Here is an 8,069-nt window from a genome sequence, read left to right as displayed (position 1 = left end):
GTTATTAGCTCTCCATTTTTCCTATACCGTGCGGGGTGATTGATAAAATATATGGAATTTGTTGAATTTTCCTTTGGTCTTCCAAGCACCCACCAATCTCTTGGGCTAAGATGTGTCTTTCCAAGGAAGAGGGAGGTTATGGACTTCGGGACTTACAAGCATGGAATAATGTATTATTATGCAAGAACACTATGGAATATACATTCGAGATCAGTTGGTTCGGGGGCTGACAAGACAAGGGACGATAAACATGAAGTTGCTGGAATGGTTTGTTGCAGAGAAAATGGGGCAATCAACACACACGAGTTCTTTCAGCTAAAGGGACCTGTGGTATCTTGGGAATCAATGATTTGGAGAGTAGGAATATTGCCCAAACATTGTTTGTGTTTGTCTACTTGCTCATAGGAAGTTAGAGCATCCATATCTGTCACGCCCCGGAGGAGTCCCTGTCCGAAGAAATTTCGGCAGCATCTCCCCTGTACAGCGGACAATCTGAAACTTTCTACATCTCATATACCTCAGCCACATGCGGCTGGAATAATAACAGAAATAAAATATAACACACAGACATTCCATGCAGTTTAATAGATAACAAACTGAAACAGAAATAGGACTAAAAAATAACCCTATTCAACTACACTCGTAAAGCTCAAATCCGACAATAAGATCAACTTACCTCTTCTGCCGTCCAGGCAGACATGTAGTAAAACATATCCAAACAAAAGTCATCACAAGTAAAACAATCCATACAAGATCCAAAGTATCCAAAACATAACAAGTTCAAAACATGGTCTAGTAAAGAAGAAAACCCAAAAGATCAATAAGTCCTCGTGGTCTGCAGGGGACTAGCAACTGGAAATCTCTCCTGATAGCATCAACCTGAAAAATATCAACAATGGAGGCGGGGGTGAGTCCAACGCTGAGCAGGTAACAACTGATATACATAGTAAGGAAGTAACATCTAGCACTAATCATGCGTACAGTCTCCTGACGAAATAAAGGTAAATGTAAACTGTAGTAAGCAGGAGAAAGCATCTTAACGGGACTGGTACGAGGATAAGCGATCAGGAGGTATAGAAATCTGTATATCGGCGTGGGCATCGACCATATCGCGATAAATAAATGCGTGAAACACAATCACAAGAAATAAATGCATCGATGCGTATGATGCCAATGCTACTGCCATGCTTAGCCATCTCACACCCAATGGTGGGACAGAGTAGGTAGGGTTGTGACAATGCACTCTACATCACTACTCACGATGGTGATCGAGTGGGCGGGATCTTTGTCGAGATACACATACTCCTACCCCAAATCGTAAATGGGGGCCTTGATGCTCTCGTCTCCGACTGATGGCGGGGAGGGGTCTCGACGTCTATCACACTGCGATCACACTACCCGTGAGAGGACTAGCAGACACCGAGCGAAGCAAACCGACGCGTCGCGCTACCCGTGGCGTCGGCAACAACGAGCGGTGATGAAGCGTCGATGTGCTTGACAATAATGGAGCAATCTATCACACAGCATGCAATCATGCGAATGGTGCATAACACTAAGCATGGTAATATACTGAACCAAATTTATATATATACATGATGTGCACCATAATCAATAAATCATATCAAGATTTCACATATTAGATAAGGTATCACACCTAGGTCCTGAACATGGTGAAGCATGGTTATATCACTACCCCTAAGCATGTGTAATCAGGTAAGTAATAACATGAGATGCAAAACAAACAATCAACCAAGCATGTAATAGGTATTGGGTAGTGATTAACCGAAACATATAAGAAACATAATCTTTGCTATTTGTTAAATTCATTACTATGCATATCAAATGACATAAGTCAAAAGTACCCGCCTCCAATAAGAAATGGTCCAATCTGATAATCGAGATTCTCGCCTCGCGTCAAAGACCTGTGATACCAATGTAAATATATTTTATTTAGCTACCATTCCCATAAATAGCTAAATAAAATCTCTAACCCTAAATTAGGACAAAACCCTAATCAATATACACAACCTCAATCTACTCATAATCATCCATCTAAACAATCGAATCAAAACCATATTCTATATCATATATAAAATGCTCTACACCTTACCTCAAGTTCCACAACCGTTCTTGTTGCTGAAAAATCACAGAGTAAATGCTGAAATAAGGAAATGTCGGCTGCTAAAGATCAGGACCCTACAACCAGAGACCACCATCCTCAATTAACACAACCCTTCCACCCAAACACATTACTGATCACGGCAGGACACAAAACATAGCAAAATTTCGAAAACTAAACCCTAAACCCTCACCTTCAATCTCACAATCGTGCTGGTGCTGAAAAGAGTGACTGCCGGACTACTGTTACCCTCAGTCTCCTTCTTGAGCTCTCGTTTTCCGGTGACTCTAGTTGTCCGCCAAGAGAGGGAAGGAGGTACAATCGTCGATGCTAGAACAGAGGAGAAATTGGCCGGCTGCGGGTTCGGGACTAAGGCACAGTGAGGTCCTTCGGTGAGGGTCGGCTCTAGTAGCACAAAGGGCAGAAGGGAGAATGGCGGCGATGTCTCGTGAGGCGGCGGTGCTGCTCGGGTCGAGAGTCGGCGGCCAGTGCTCGCTATCTCCACGGCTAGGGCGATAGGGGGTCGCCGGTGGCTCTCGTCGCCGGCGGTAGAGGGAATTTAGGCTGCAATCGGTGGTGAGTCGAACCTGGTGGCCGGCAATCCAATGGCGACAGCGGCTTCGGCAGACACACTGGTGGAGGCAGCCGACGCTGCTCAGAGGTAGGAGAAGAAAAGGAATCGGCTGGGGAGAAGATGAACTGCTGCGGCAGCGCCGGTTAGGGCAAAGAGGAGAAATCGCCGAGCGAAGGGAAAGGCTAGGGCACGCGGGAGGAATAAGAGAAAAAGAAAAATAATAAGAAACAAAAAAGGAAAAGAAAATAAAACTTTTCCTCATTAAAACAGGGTAGCCTAAATAGGCTTTTCCGGGCCCCGTTTTTATCCCCGTCAACTCGTCCGTACGAGCTCCGAAAAATTTCTGAAAAATTTCCAAAAATTTCAGAAAATACCCTTATTAATATTCGCCTATTTCTGATATTTTACATTCTCCCCCACTAATAAAAATTTGGTCATCAAATTTCGTTATCTACCATCAGCAAGTACTAACAACAGATATAAAGTATAAATACTGAACGGTAAACTGAATCACTCATACCTCAAGTGAAAAGATGGGGATATCAAGCTCGGATAGTATCCTCGAGCTCCCAAGTAGCCTCCTCTTCTGAATGATGCTGCCATCCGACTTTAACCAGCCGGATAGTCTTGTTCCGTAACTAACACTCTTTCCGGTCAAGAATCCGTACCGGAATCTCCTCATATGTAATGTCAGGCTGAACTGGAACTGGAATATCTGCTAGCACATGCGTCGGGTCGGGCACGTATCTCCGCAGCATAGATACGTGGAATACATCGTGGATGCCTGCCAGGGACGGTGGTAGTGCTAACCGGTAAGCTACCGCTCCGATCCTCTCCAAGATCTCGAAAGGGCCAATGTACCGCGGTGCCAGCTTACCTCTGAGGCCAAATCTCTTCACCCCTTTCGTGGGTGAAACTTGCAGAAATACATGGTCGCCAACAGAGAGCTCTAGTGGTCTGCGTCTCCGATCAGCATAACTCTTATGACGGTCCTGCGCCTCTGACATCCTCCATCTGATAGTACGGACCAACTCTGCATCCTGCTAAGCTCTCTGAGGTCCCAACATCTGGGCCTCTCCAACCTCATCCCAAAGGACGGGTGTCCGACAAGGCCTACCATACAACGCCTCAAACGGTGCCATCTGGATAGCCGAATGAAATCTGTTGTTGTAAGCAAACTCTACTAACGGCAGATGGTCCTCCCAACTGCCTCCGAAATCCATAACACATGACCTCAGCAGGTCCTCTAAAGTCTTAATGGTCCGCTCTGACTGTCCATCTGTCTGTGGATGGAAGGTTGTACTGAAACGGAGCTGTGTGCCCAAGGCCTGCTACTGACTCTGCCAGAAATGAGACGTGAACCGTGGATCTCTATCCGAAATGATACTCAACGGAACACCATTTAGTCGGATGATCTCTCGGCAATACAGATCTTCCAATCGATCCAGGGAATCTGTCCTCCGGATCGCTAAGAAATGTGCGGATTTGGTTAATCGATCAACGATTACCCAAATCGCATCATGGCCTCGTCGTGTCCTCGGCAATCCCACCACAAAGTCCATGGTAATGTGATCCCACTTCCACTCAGGAATAGGAATCCGCTGAAGTAACCCGGCAGGTCTCTGATGCTCAGCCTTCACCTACTGACAGACAAGACATCTAGCTACAAAATCCGCGATGTCCTTCTTCATACCGTTCCACCAATAGGAACGCCTCAAGTCTCGATACATACGGGTCCCGCCTGGATGGATCGCAAATCAAGAGCGATGAGCCTCCTGAAGTAACTCCTGTAAGACCGGATGAGACTAAGGTACACACAATCTGCCTCGGAAGTATATAATACCCTCCTCGTCTCGTGTAAACTCGGTCTACTACCCGGAAGCTTTCTGACTGCCAATAAACTGCAAATGCTGATCACTGGCCTGGGCCTCTCGGATCCTCATCCTGATCGACGACTGAGCAACCATGGTAACCAGAATACCTTGCTCTGTCGGTCCCAGCTCCTCAAGATCTAACTCAGAGAAACCCTGAACCAAGTCTGTAACTGAAACTCGGTGGCAAGCCAAAGTCCCTCTGGACTTCCTGCTGAGTGCATCTGCAACCACATTAGCTTTCCCCGGGTGGTAGCTAATGGTACAATCGTAGTCCTTAAGGAACTCCATCCATCTCCTCTGTCGGAGATTAAGCTCCTTCTAAGTAAAAATGTATTTGAGACTCTTATGATCAGTGAGAATCTCAAATGTAATGTCGTACAGATGATGACGCCAAATATTCAAAGCATATATGATGGCGGCTAACTCCAGGTCATGAACTGGGTAGTTCTTCTCATGCTCCTTCAGCTGACGAGAAGCATAAGAGACTACTCTGCCGTGCTGCATCAGAATAGCACCCAAACCCTGAAGAGACGCGTCGGTGTAGAATACAAATCTGTCCTCTCCAGAAGGTAAAACCAAAACTGGAGCCGACACTAATCTCCGCTTCAACTCCTGAAAGATGGTCTCGCAATCCTCGGACCATATGAACTTCACGCCTTTCTTGGTAAGGCGTGTCAGGGGCATAGCAATACGCGAGAAACCCTCGACAAAACGTCGGTAATATCCGGCCAATCCCAGAAAACTGCGGATCTCTTGAACTGACTTCGGCTGCTCCCAATCGGTGACAGCCTCGATCTTTTGAGGATCAACTGAAATACCTCTACTAGAAACCACGTGTCCCAGAAAACCGACTGAGGATAACCAGAATGCACACTTGCTGAACTTCGCGTACAGCTGATGTTGTCTAAGAGTCTCCAAGACTATACGAAGATGTTGTGCATGCTCCTACTCAGAATGCGAGTAGACCAATATATCATCGATGAAAACGATAACAAACTGGTCCAGATACTCAAGAAAAATACGGTTCATCAAGTCCATAAACACCGCTGGAGCATTGGTAAGCCCAAATGGCATTACTAAAAACTCATAATGTCCGTATCTCGTACGGAAAGATGTCTTCTGAATATCTGAGTCTCTGACCCTCAACTGATGATATCCGGATCTCAGATCAATCTTAGAATATACTGATGTACCTCTGAGCTGATCAAACAAATCCTCGATCCGTGGTAGAGGATATTTATTTCTGACGGTCACTGCATTCAGCTGTCTGTAGTCAATACATAACCTCATCGTGCCGTCCTTTTTCTTGACAAATAATACCGGAGAACCCCATGGAGAAACACTAGGGCGAATAAATCCCCTATCCAAAAGCTCCTGGAGTTGAACCTTCAGCTCGTTCAACTCTTTTGGTGCCATACGATAAGGAGCTTTCGATGCCGGTGCGGTCCCCGGAATCAGCTCAATAGCGAACTCCACTTGCCTTCTGGGAGGCAAACCTGGTAACTCCTCTGGGAATACATCCGGATACTCCCGGACTACTGGAACGTCGGAGAGCTGCGAACTACCACTGTCCTTAATACTAATCAAAGATAACAGAAAACCCTGACAGCCATGTGATAGCAGCTTCTGAGCCTGAATCGTGAAATGATCGATATGCCGTCATCTCTGATGCCAGTGAAATCCCACGAGAGTTGGTTCGGAGGCCGGAAGGTGACCACCCTCGTCTAGCAATCAATTGTGGCATGATATGCTGACAAACAGTCCATGCCAAGAATGATATCAAACTCGACTATCTCCAATACTAGAAGATCTACCGTAAGTATCATGTTGCCAAAGTCTAACGGGCAACCTCTGACCTCCTGGGTGACGTCTAAAGCATCACCGGACGGTAGGGAGACGGTCAATCGCTGCAGTCTAAAAGTAGGTAATCTACCAATCTCCCGTATAAAGGTACGAGATATAAAAGAATGCGAGCTACCAGTATCAATCAATATATCAGCGGAAAATGCATAAATGGAAATCATACCGCGGAAAACGGATCCGTCGGCCCGCTGTGCATCCTCCCTGGTAATCGCATGAACACGTCCAGTCTTTGGCGGAGGAGGAGGTGGTAACGCGGCGCTGCTGGATAATGTGCCAGAGAAGACTGAGAAGGCGGCGACTGATACTCTGTCGATGGCTGGGACTGAGTCTGGTACTGGCCTAGAGGCTGAGGATGCATCTGATACTGCCCCTGCATCGGATAATAAGGTTCCGGAACAGAACTCTGGGGTGCTATGGAAGCATTGGAGTACTCCTGTCCATGCATGCCAAATGCTGCCGCAGGTGAAGCTGTCCCCTGCTGATGATGTGAGGGCTGGAATCTCCGCCCTCCTCGTCGAGACCCTGACCGACTGTGCTGTCCTTCCTGAGCAGTAACTCCGGGAGCAGTATGCTGAGCCTTCAGCTGGCAATCTCGACTATGGTGCCCAGGCAGTTTGCAATAAAAGCAAACTGGTTGTCCCTTAGTACAGGCTGTGGTGATGTGATCTCGTGACCCACATCTGAAACACCGAATGTCGCTGGCGGGTTGTTTCCGGTTCTGCTGTGGAGACCGGAAACATCCTGAAGAAGACTGCCCTGATTTTTGAGACCTACGAGATACCCCAGAAGTACCCTGATCTGACCGACTGCGCCTGCTCTACTGTGGTGTAGCCTGTGACTGCTGGATCTGTCCAGATGTCTGACTCGGCTGCTTCCTTTTCGTATCCGGAAAAACTCTCTGCTGAGCTGACTCAATAATGAGGGCTCTGTCCAACATCTCCGCATAAGATGTGATACCAAGACACGCAAGTCTTAGTTGCAAATGTCCATCCAGCCCCTGAATGAACTGCTGCATACGTGAACTGTCCTCAGCAACTAGCTCTGGATAAAATCTGGCCAATCTGTCAAACTCTGTATTATACTCTGTCACCGACCGGTTGTCCTGTCGCAAACTCAGAAAATCCTGCCGGCGAGCCATCTGATAAGCTCGTGGAAAGAAACGGCTCTCAAAAGCCTCTCTGAATCTGGCCCAAGTGATGTTCTGCTCACCGATGATGGAACGCTGGGTAAGCCACCAAGTGTCGGCCGCGTCCCGTAAGTGAAAAGCAGCCAGCTCTACTTTCTCCCACTCAGAGCAAGCCATATAGAAGAAGGTCCGCTCCATAGTCTCAATCCAAGACAAGGCCACACTCGGATCTCGGTCTCCTCGGAAGAGTGTGAATCGACTCTTCATCGACTCTGCCAACACTGGAATCCTGGGTCGTGCCGCGACAAAGTCAGTGAGGTGTGTCAGAAAGGCTGCGGGAATTGGCGGAAACACTGGAGCTGATGCTACAGGTGGTACCGCTGAATAAACTGGAGTAGGAGCTCCCGGTGCTGCTGTATAAACTGGAGCATAAGCCGTCGGTGGTACTGCTGGGTGAACATAAGTGGCCGCAGCTGGATGTACGGTAGGAAATGGTACTAGATGTGGAGCAGT

The 8,069-nt window shown here is 47.3% G+C and overlaps 1 long non-coding RNA gene across 1 annotated transcript; it reads right to left on the bottom strand.

Annotated features, from left to right (window-relative positions):
• Window positions 1-1,860: 1,860 nt before the first annotated feature.
• On the bottom strand, window positions 1,861-2,897 carry LOC122024533. The gene is made up of 3 exons (XR_006123455.1): window positions 2,313-2,897; window positions 2,111-2,196; window positions 1,861-1,922 (listed from the first exon to the last, which is right to left on the bottom strand). It is a non-coding gene; the product is annotated as an uncharacterized LOC122024533 (long non-coding RNA).
• Between the last annotated feature and the right edge of the window lie 5,172 nt (window positions 2,898-8,069).

This window comes from Zingiber officinale, chromosome 9B (assembly GCF_018446385.1).
Source record: "Zingiber officinale cultivar Zhangliang chromosome 9B, Zo_v1.1, whole genome shotgun sequence".
Lineage (NCBI taxonomy): Eukaryota > Viridiplantae > Streptophyta > Magnoliopsida > Zingiberales > Zingiberaceae > Zingiber > Zingiber officinale.
The sequence above is the reverse complement of the archived record's forward strand: the minus strand, read 5'-3'. Positions and strand labels throughout refer to the sequence as shown.